Source organism: Octodon degus, unplaced genomic scaffold (assembly GCF_000260255.1).
Source record: "Octodon degus isolate 3935 unplaced genomic scaffold, OctDeg1.0 scaffold00059, whole genome shotgun sequence".
NCBI classification, from domain to species: domain Eukaryota; kingdom Metazoa; phylum Chordata; class Mammalia; order Rodentia; family Octodontidae; genus Octodon; species Octodon degus.
Window position 1 is genome coordinate 11,226,802 of NW_004524635.1, and position 11,672 is coordinate 11,238,473.

Consider the following 11,672-nt stretch of genomic DNA (forward strand, 5'->3'; position numbering starts at 1 on the left):
TGTATTTTTTTCTCTTTACCCTTCATATTGGCTAATTTCTATTGTACTTTCATTTCACCAATTTTTTCCTCTGTTCTCTCCTGTGTGATTCTAAGGCTACCCACCAACTTCATTATAATTAAGTTTATTTTATTTTGTTTTATTTGTCTGACCTGTTGCTGTTCATAAGTCACTAGCTTTTTCAGATGCATGTCTGAAATTTATGAAGTAAAGAAGAAACTAAGGACATCATATCAAGGAATTATGTCAAGTATTTCACTGAGCCTGGAGTGTCAAGCTGCCTGCTTTTCTCTTTCTCCCATCCAATTTCTTCCTGTGTTTCTCTTATACACAACACCTGGGAACTTTAGTCGTCCGTACCACAAGGAATAATGAAAAGTATACCATTCCCATGTTCCTGTGAATAGAAGGATGGCGTGATTGTCATATTAACTTTAAACTTAAATGGGGAAAAAAAACCCTTGGGATTAATTGCTCATGGTCACCAATGGGAAAGCAGAAAGTCATCAGTGGGGGTAGGATGACACAGCACAGGTTTGGTTCCTAGACCTGTCACTCATGCTAAATATTCCTAATTTCTTTTTTTTTTCACTAGAGACCACCTTGGAAATCTGATAAAAGTTAGGATTTGCTCTTTTGAAAAACTTACATGTACAAATACGCAAACATTTTGCACACTTGAATAAATCATATAAATTATAGGTTAGAATCTCCTATTTTATTTAATTTTAATTTTTATTATTACTCAATACTACTATTTAGACAACCTCAGTGATCACACTCATCATAGGGAATTTGTACCGGTGTGTGATAAATCTTGATTCCTACTTTTTCCTATTCTCTTCAATTCTTCTTCCCCGTACTATTTACAAAGCCTTGTTTCCATTTCATCCTTCTTTTCTCATCTTTTCCTTTTGCTTCCTTCCTCTCCTCTTCCTACCTCCCTGGTTCCCATTTCCTTTTGAACTATTTCTTCCCATTTCACAATATCTACTACATATTTTGATTCTTATTTATTATTTCAGTTCTCATTCCACAGAGACCACGTGACATTTGTATGTTAGTCTGATTTATTTTACATAAAAGTGTGGTCTCAAGGTCCATCCAATTATCTATAAAGGTCTCAAGTCTATCTTTCTTTATGGCAGAGTAGTACACCATGGTATTAAAAGTTGCATCTTTCTTACCCATTCATCAATTAATGAGCATTTGGATTGTTCTCAAGATTTAGATACTACACACTGTATCGCTATAAACAAAGGCATGCATAAGTATGATTTTAATTCTTTTAGGAAGATGCCAAGAAGGGGAATAGCTGGGTCAAATGGGGCCTCTAGGCCTTGTTTTTTGAGGAATTTCACAGTGGTTGTACCAACCTGCATTTCCCACCAACAGTGAAAAAGGCTTCCTTTTTTCCCACATCACTGCCAACATTTGTCTTTGATTTATTTCTTGATAATAGAGTGAAATGCAATCTCAGCTTTGTTTTATTTTATTTTTGGTGGAACCGGGGATTGAACTCAGGCCCTTGAGCTTGCCAGGGAAGCGCTTATTCCACTGAGCCATTTCCCCAGGCCCTCAGCTTTGTTTTAATTTCCATCTCTTGAATGATCAGATGAACATTTTTTGTATGTTTTATTTCTTGTTTTTTACTTTTTCTACTGAGAAGTATGTATTTAGAGGCCCATTTTTGGACTGTGTCTTTACAACGGGGGATCTGGTTTTCTTTTTTAGTTCTTTATATGATCTAGATATTAGTCCTTACAACTGGCTAATGTTTTTCCCCACCTTGTGAGTTGTCTTTTCATTTCGTTGGTGGTTTATTCTGCTATGCAAAAGCTTTTTAATAAGATGAGGTCCCATGTTGCAAGTTCAAGAATAGCCTGAGCTACAAAGTGAGCTCAAGGCTAGCCTTAACTGCATAGTGAGACCTTGTCTCAAAAAAGATAAAAACCCAGTTGTTGATATTTTATACTATTAATATACAGTGTCAATTCTTGTACAATACAGGCTTCTTCACAAAATCTTTGCCTACTCTATGTATTCATGAGTTCTACTTTTTTTTTTTTTTTTTTTTTTTTTTTTTGGTCTTCAAACAGATTTAGTTTTTTTCTGTTTTATTATTTAAATCTTTGGGGGCCAGCAAGATAGCTCAGTTGGTTAAAGCACCTGCTTAAACAAGCTCAGGCAAGTGCAGGCACTGTGGTTCTATCCCAAGCACCACATGTGGTGCCAGTCTCACCCCCAGAGGAGGTTGAGCCGGCCATAGATTCTAGGTATAGTGGTGTATGTGTGTAATCCCAGAGCTGGGGAGGCTAAAAACAAGAGGATCACCATGAGTCCGAGCTGAGTATGAGAACCTATAACAGCCAAATACATTTAAAAATAATAATAATAAAAATAAATCTTTGATGCATTTTGATTTTAGTTTAGTGCAGTAGGATAGAGATAGATCTAACTTTAGTCTTTGGCACAAGGGAGGGTAGCCAGCTTTTCCATCACTATTTATTGAAGAGTGGGAAAGCCTGGGGCCTGCCAGATCCTCACTCCAGCCAACACCCAGGCCCAGCATGTGAGTAGGACCACCTGGGTCTGCTGGACCCTCACTCCAGCCAGTGCCCAGGCCTGATGTGCAAGTAGAACTTGCCCCATCAGACAGGCCCAGTGTGGAACCCTGAGGCACAACTCCCTGCAGAGAGGCCAGGGGCAAGACCCACCCAGCTGATCCAGGAGCAGAATATCTTGCCAGAGTGGCACAGTAGGTTTGCTTCCAAGGCTGCAGCAGAATAAGTGGAGCACAGCAACGAGACCCAAGCCACACCCACATGGATGAGTTTGGACTTGGTAGATTCGGACATGGTGCTAAGGCGATAACTCTACCAAATAAACTCTACATCAAAGTCAGAAGACAGTGCTATACAAAATGACAAAGAGAAGGAGAAAAGTGCATTCTCAGGCCCTGAGCCAACCCAGAACAAATGCAGGCGACAAAAGCATAGAAGAAATTGGAAAGCACACGCCTGAAATCTCTGAAATAATAGCTTTGGAAGTAAAGAAACAACTTCAGAAAGGTATAGAGGAAATCAGATCAGAAATAATTTCTAAAGTAAAAGAAGAAATGATAACTAATGAAAGAAGTACTAAATGCTTCCAAAGAAGACACTGATAAAAAAAAAATAGAGGAGAACTGAGAAATGATGGAATCCTTGAATGAGCAATGTAGGAAAGAAATAGAATGCATGAAATTATTGAAGAAACTATCTTCCAGTAAATTTGTTTGGTCCCTTTATCAAAGTTAAGGTGACTAAATATGAATATAGTTATGTTTGCATCATCTAATCTGTTCCATTGATCCTCAGGTCTTTTTTTGGTTTTTGTTAGAAACATATTTTTTTTTTATCCCAGAGGCTCTGTAGCATAATTTCAAATTAAGAATTGTGATACCCTTTGTTTTGCCTTTGTTGCTTAGAATTGTTGTTGCTATTATAAGAATCTTCTATTTGAGATTTTTAAAAAACCACAATGCAGTCTAGTGTGTACAGAAGTGAGAATCCACACTTATATATCCTCTGCATATAGCGGAGAATACTTGTGGGCCTGGAGTAGTGATAGTGTTTGGTCCTTGGGAATATACTCCAGCCTGCCCCTGTTCCTTGAGGGAAGAAGGAAGGATGGAGCTGAAAGCTTCCCCAGAGTTAGAGACACACAAGCCATCAGAAAGAGAGGTGCAGAAGACCATGAAGAAGAGAGGAAAGAAGAGTTAAATAATTCCATTAGATTTTGGCTTATGCTATCTCTGTAGCCTTTGGGAAAACCACTACTATCTTGAAATATCAATTTCACCTATAAAGTCATAAACTCTATTTCAATAATGATACTTATGTACTAATAATCTTTTATATCATGCAGTTTTCAGAAAGAATAAATCAGGCCATGTATGTGGAGACTCTATGAAACACTACATCAATATTGCATTTTAGGTATAACTAGAGATTATGCATTTCATCAAGAAGTAAAATTTATATATATAATTTTTATCTTGTAATATTTTGTGATATTTATTTAAAAGGTTGTCATGGTTTGCGGTTTTTGCAAAGTGAACTATACAGTTGAGGACACATTTTATAATATTATTTTAAAACGAATCACCCAAGAATCATATACAAGAAGTGCTAGAAAGGCCCAAATGTCAGAGGTGGAAGCTAGAAAGTCTATGCCAGCAGGATGAAGGATCTGTGCTAGTAAGCTAAAGGGTCTGCACTGGAACTAGGAAACAACACTCAAGGTAAGCCCAAGAGCTCCCCCAAAAGTACCACAGGCATCCTCAGCAACAGTGAGGTCCCAAGCTCCTGCAGCAATGAGGAAAGCTGAGTTCCCATTAGGAAAGTCAATGCGACAAGCTTCTCCATGAGGCTGAGCAGTGTACCATCTTCCCCTCCGGAGCCAGAAAATGATGCTCAAGATGAGAACCAGCACTCCACCAAGGTTCATCAGGAAAGCCAGAATGACGAGGTCCTCCAGCAGAACAGCCCAAGAGAACTTGCTTCCAACAGCTCCAACAGCTTCTCCAAACAACTTCCCTAACAGCATGCCGACAGCATCTCCTGTTCTGACTTTTAACACTGCTGGCAACAATCCTCAGGTGGGACTCTCCTACCCAGCACCATGCTAGCTCAGTTCACCTGGGTGTAAGAAGTTGACTAGCAGTTAGCTATCCACTACAAAGGTCCAATATGAAAATATAGTAAAACCATTACCTTTCTTAAAAAAGAAAATTTTATTCTCTCTTTTATGTTGCCCATAAAAGAAAGAAATAGATGTCATTGGTGCAGATGGCTGAGATGAAGAAAAGGTAGAACATGATAAAAGTTAGCTGTAAAATCAGTCAAATAAACATTATGTATTGAACAAAAGTTCCCTAATGTTTTAATGGTTTTTCAGGGCATTGGTTTTATGTGTGGAGGTGAAATGATAAGGAAAATTCAAAGGCAGCGTCTCTGAACTCCTTCTGGAATCCTAAAGAACTGGTAGCATTGTTAGGGTTTAGGCTGGGAATGACTAAGTGAGACACAGATGGTATAATCTTATTATGACTTGGGGATAAGTATTTCCCTTAGCAATTGTAAACAAGAACCAGTGAGTTTACTGTCAGCTCCAAGAGGAGGCAACTCTTTGAAATGCTTGAGGGCCCAACTGGCACATGCTTTTTCAATGATTCAGCAGGTTAATAATTAATATCCTCCTGGACTTGTGCAAATAATTATGCAAGAGCATGTAGCACACCATGCATTCCTCACCACTGTTAAATGACAGCAGAAGTATTCTGTTACCAAATATTTTTCACATTAATTCTTAGCAATTAATCTAAAGTTCCTGCCTTTAGAGGACTGCTGTGAACTGACCGTTGATAAATATTTGGTTGAGTTTGGTGAGAGGGAGAGTTAAAAGTAGATGCCAATTGAAAATCATAGGCACGACATCCTTGCATCCAAGTAACAGAAAAGTGAAAGGTAGAGATTTTTATGAGCAAACCATCATCAACTCCTGTAAATAAAGACTTTGCTTTTGGTCATCTTACATGCTTTGAATATTTTTTACAGGAAATGATCATCCTATGAAAATATGAAAACCTTCTAGCAACAGCACAGAGCCTGAGGTCAATGTCAGTATTTCCAAAAATAGCTGGACACAGCCCAGTACGTAGGGACAGGGCTCCACTGCAGAGATCATGGGTCTCAGGACCTGTTCATGCCGCAGCTTGTGCAGTCCTTTAAGTCAACTCGTATAACTTGAACACCAATCATTTCACAATAAAAATTCATTTCTTATCTCCATTATGCTAATGAACAATTTTTTTGGCACAGATTGAGGATAAAGATGGGAAAAGCTTAGCAGGAGCTGCCTAAGGGGGTAGCCTTTAGATAAAAGCTTTCCAGGGCTGTCACTCTTCAAATACTTATCTTTGACTAGGGAACAAAATATTTACCTGAAAAATCTCAAGTATTCATTGAATAAAAGTAGGAAAACACATATAGTTTATATATTCTTTTTTTTAAATTTAGTACAGGGTCTATAGGGTGTACAGGGTCTCACTACAGAGATCAAACTCAGTGATCCTCCTGTTTTCAGCTTTCCAAACACTGGGATTATAGGCAAGCACCACCATCCCCAGTCTCAATTGCCATCTCAGCACACCCCACAGGTGGGGCCAGCACAGTAGGCCTGGGGATCAAACCCCGGCTGCTGTGCTCTGCCTAAGCAGGCACTTTAGTCTTATGAGCTAGCAGGCCAGCCCTAGTTTATATAGTCTAAGTTGTGCAATACCATGGATTTGAATTCTATGTTAAATATGGCTCAGGTTTGGTTTGGTGTGACACATCTGTAATTCCAACATTCGGGAGGCCAAGGCAGCAGTATTGCCATAAATTCAAGGCCAGCCTGGGGTACAGAGCAAGACACTGCATCAAAGATTAAATAAATAAGTAAGTAAATAAATAAAGTCTCTTAATGAAATGTAGTACAATATATCAGATTAAAATATAAGGGCTGGTGAGATAGCTCAGTGGGCTAAATGCCTGCTTAGGCAAGTACAGGGACCATGGTTCAATCCCTACCATAACATGCCACCCTGGCTCTGTCCCCAGGGACCCTATGCCGGCCACCAAGACTGGGAATTGTGGCACACACCTGTAATCCCAGAGCTTGGATAGGCTGAAAACAGGAGGATCACTATGGATCTGAGCTGCATAGTGAGACCCTGTACCGTATACAAAGAAAAATAATAAAATAAAATATAGATCAACATAACTCAAGATGATTAGCAGCATCATTTATCTGACTTCAACTAAATAAGTCTACTGTAAGATAAGTTAAGCAACACATATTACTAACTGGCTTTGTACAGTTACAAAATAAACAATTAAGACACTTTATTGTAATTAAAACAATAACATATTTGAGTAGATGTCTATCTTTTGAGATTCATGCTATAGTTTGACTAATGACCACCATTAAACTGAGTGATTATAGCACTTGAAAAACAATAGCTAAAGGATAGTGAAGTCCAGCATTTCAAAAGAAGTATTATAGAATAAAATAATTTAAAACCTTTTGGTTGTTATTTTCTTTTTTAAAAGAGTAAAGAACTAGCAATTCATATTTTGACAAGATAGAGTTGATTAATGTATAACTGTTAAGGATAGAAATTCTCTCTCTGAAAGTAAAATCTACCACCACAAATTACAACATTCTCACCTTTAGGGAGTATTTTTTTCAGTATTTCAAGGAAAATCTGAGTTGATTGTGGTGGAGGCATGCCTATTGTTACACTACTTTGGGAGACTGAAGCAAGAGGCTTACCAAGTTTGTTTTTGAAAAATTTGGCAACTCAGTGCGATTTTGCCTCAAATTTAAGTGTGGAAATAGGTGCAGCTCAGTTTGAAGTCACTAGGTTCAATGCCTAGGACCCAATAATATTAACAATACATAAACACGAATATCACAGTGGGGAACCCTGAGATGTGGCTAAGGTGTAATGGGAGGAGATGAAAGAGCAGCTAGGAGCCCATGAGCGAGTGGTGCAGAGCCAAAATTCTGGTCCTTCCATCACTTAATCTCCGTGTGGTTCAGCTTCCTCAGCTATGTAGTGTCTATGGTAATGCTACCCACGTCAGAAGACTGTGGTGGAACTAAAGTCATTCAGCAGTACTAAGAACAGTGCATGGCACATAGCAGTAAATGTGTGGCCAATCCATGTTGAGGAACATTGTTCTGCTGAAGTGTAGTTTGCTTGAAGTTTTGTTCCTGCAAAAGCACCCTCTCTGCTACCCTGTGTCAATTCAGACACCAATTCCTACTAAGCTGAGCTCCTTATCCTCCCCAATCAACTGACTTCCTTTTATCCCTAAGATATAACTTTAGTTCAGATTTTTATTTCACACTTGTTTTTGGAACACAATGTTATCCTTTCAGGGACTTCTTCCAGCTATCTAATTCCTGAGAGAAAAATTTACCTCATTATGTGAAATCATCTCTTTGCCTGACCTAAACTATAATCTTCATCCAGGTATAGAAGACAGAACCTTAGGTCATACTGTGTACTGAGATGCCCCAGTGTATCTGATGTTTTCTGCCACGATACTACCTGTGCTTTTCTCTGACCTCACCCTGTTTTTTCCCAAGGCATTCAGCATCAAGCCATGACTTGGCTAAGAAACAAAAGGAAATTCATCCCATTTCTCAGTGGATTCAGAAGAAAACTGATAATCAGATCAGATGCAACTTGTGTCTAGTTGTCCTCCCAACTCAGGTAGTCATGGGGTGGACTTCTAGTAGTGATTAATTCATGATCCAGTGCTGGTATTATGAGTGTGAGTGCTACACCAGCCAGCCCTGGGACAGATAGCCTGGATGCAGTGTAAAGAATGGAGAGTGGCTTGATCTCTCTTCCTCCATCACTGCTGCCACTGCTACCTTTTTGCTCTTGATGTCTTGCTGGTTTGTACCACTGTGAACTGCTGTCCTGTCATGTGCTACTCCTCCTCGGAGTCAGCCAAGTATGGATTGAAACTGCCACAAACTGTGTGAAATAAAAGTCTGAACTAGGGTCATATCTTGGGCATAGAAACTAAATAAACCTCCCCTTTATTAATTTTGGGCACCAGGTATCTTGTTCCAGCAATGAGAGAAAAGTGATTGAGACACAACTCTAAGAAAAGACCCTAAAGAGAACCAAGGTGAATTCTACAGAATTGCTTATGGGAGTGGTATCCACTTTCTCAGTCAGGGTTATGAGATATCACACATTTGTTCTACATCGAGGCCATGCTTGTCTCCCCACTCCAGGCTAAAAGTGGCACCTATCTTATTTTTTATTTTTATTGATTTAATTTTTTAATTAATTAATTATTAAGTACAGGGTCTCCTTATGCAGCTCAGATTCATAATGATCTCCCTGTCTCATCCTCCCAACATTGGGATTACCAGTGTGCACCACCATGCCTGATTTTGGTGTCTGGCACAGTGTGCCCCAGGTTCTGGGGCCAGTAAGGTATGCAGCACTGGGAATCAAACCCAGGTCCTTGTGCTTGCCAGGCAGGCGTTCAGACTGCCGTGCTATCTCCCCAACCCTAGAGACTTCCTATGGACTAAGAAAATGGTTTTTCCTACAGACTTTATGAGATTTCTTCTTGCATCTCTTTGGCCAGAGCTGAGCCATGGTTTTGCCAGGTAAAATGAGATTTTTGCTTTTGAAGCAGCCATATACAGGCCAAGCATCCTAACATGCACCTATAATTTCAGCTGCTCAGGAGGCTGAAGTAGCAAGATCTCTTGAGTCCAGACATTTAAGACCAGTGTAGGGATCAGAGAAACAACTCATCCCTGCCTCTTCCAAAAGGAAAGAAAGAAAAAGAAAAGACAAGAGAAAAAAAAGTGGTAATCATTGGCCAAATAGCTCAGCAGATTAAAGCGCCTGCAAGCAAGTGCAGGGATCGGGGGTTTGATCCCTGGGCCTGCTGTGCTGCCCCCCACCCCCCGGAGTGTGCTGAGACAGCAATTGAGAGTGGGCAAGGTGGCATGCGCCTGTAATCCCAGCTCTTGGGAGGCTGTAAACAGGTGGATCACTATAAGTCTGACCTAGTAGTGAGACCCTGGACACCCTGTAGACCCTTCCCTACAATAAATAAATAAATAAATAAATAAATAAATAAAACAGAAAAATGGAAATGAAAGGAATAAGGATAGGTAAGAGTGTGTGCATCCCTAGTCCTAAATACATAAATAAAATTGGATTTCTAAAGGCAAGGTAGCAAGAGAATATTAATTTTAAATAAGGAAAAAACAATTCTGGCCATATTCTGTACAGTTTCTATATAACAAGAATTACAGAGGACACAAAAAGCTTATAATCTTCTACCTTTCTATTTCCAGCCCTCAAAACAAATTCTGTTATCACCTTGCCTATGAGGACCTTCACAATCTTCCTGCCTGCCTACGTGGTTAGTGTCACTTCTGTGTGTTTCCTGACTCTTCACGTTCTTCTTGTCTCTTAAATATTACCTATAAAATTTTGGATGAGAAGCCACCCCTGAAGGCACTGATTTAATGTTATTAATTTGTTCTTACATAAGTATGGATTGGCAGAGTTTTACCACATTGTCTGGGTTTGAGAGTGTTTCTTGAAGGCCAGGCTTCCATTCTGCAGGAGTTTAGGTCCTTGTCTGTTCCATGTGTCTCTCATGTTAGCCTGGACCAGCATGCTAACAAAGCCCATTCTACTTGATGTCATGGTAGAGCTGTAGTGGCAAGCCCATCCCTGAAGACACAGGGTAAATGTTTGCTTTATCCCACAAAACCTGGCTGCCCACAGTAACAAAATCAAAGATAAGGTCAAGGGCCAGCCAGATAGCTCAGTCAACTAAAGTGCCTGCTTAGGCAAGCTCAGTAACTGGGGTTTGATCCCTGATCCCTGGCATGCCAAGCGGCCCCGACTCTAGGGCCTGCTGAGACAGTGTCTGATACTGGGCGTGGTGGCGCCCACCTGTAATCCCAGCACTTGGGAGGCTGAAAACAGAATCACTACTAGTCCGATCTGTGCAGTGAGACCCTGTCGACCCTGTACTAAATACATAAAAACAACAACAGCTAAAAGAAAAAAACAAAGATAATGTCAAAGAGAAGGCCCTTTGCTTTTGATTCTAGTAGAAGGAGCTATGTAGTCATAAGGATAAGGATGTTGATTCAGGGATCAGTGTACAATTGGAGCCAGTAATTCAATCTAAAAGTCCTTTCAGATCTACACTCAGGAGACTCCATAATCTGTATTTCCTCAACCTCATCTGGTTTACATATGTTCTTGCTTTCCTATGTCTTATCTCTTTATCTGTGCTATCTATCCTCCACACTGTCTTCCCATGACCATCCTTCAGGACACAGCTTCAATGATCTTTCTCTTTTTTGCTTAGGACTTCTGCTCTCAGGCTTCAATAGCGGGGCATATCTGCTCTGTGGTACTCTGAGAATATCACAGCATATGGTGGCATAAGCAGCACCACGTGTGTTAACACTGCTCTTTTCCTTATCTATGTCTCATGTTGGGTTATAGGGCAGCCTAACTCTGTTGAAGTAGAGTTAGGGTTACATCTCCTGATTCTTAATTTCTTCAGCATTTAATACAGTCTTTCTGACAGATCAAAGAATCAAATATTGTGTGAAGGAATAAATGGATGAAGAGGAGGTGGAAATTCCATCCTGAAGTTAACAGAAAGATACTAAAGAATTTTAAATAATTGTTTTGTTTGCATGTTGCATGGGAAACATTGAGATAGCAATGAAAGTTGTAGGAAAAAGGATGCAAATAGAGTCAGGAAGAGGAGAAAATTGAAGTCATCTTTATGAAAGAAGAGATGGAACTAACATGATATCAGTGGTGGGGATGAGAACAGAATACATGCAAGAAATATTGAGAAAGTAAATGGAAGCCAAGGTATGATGGGGTCTCCAGAGTAGGTGCTCACTCTTAGTCGACATTTATGCTCCTGGCATGGATAATGAGTAGGAAACAGAAATCTTTCCTTCTTTCCTCATCTCCTCCTCTTTCTTTCCCTTTCTCTTTCTTTCTTTCTTTCTTTCTTTCTTTCTTTCTTTCTTTCTTTCTTTCTTTCTTTCTTTCT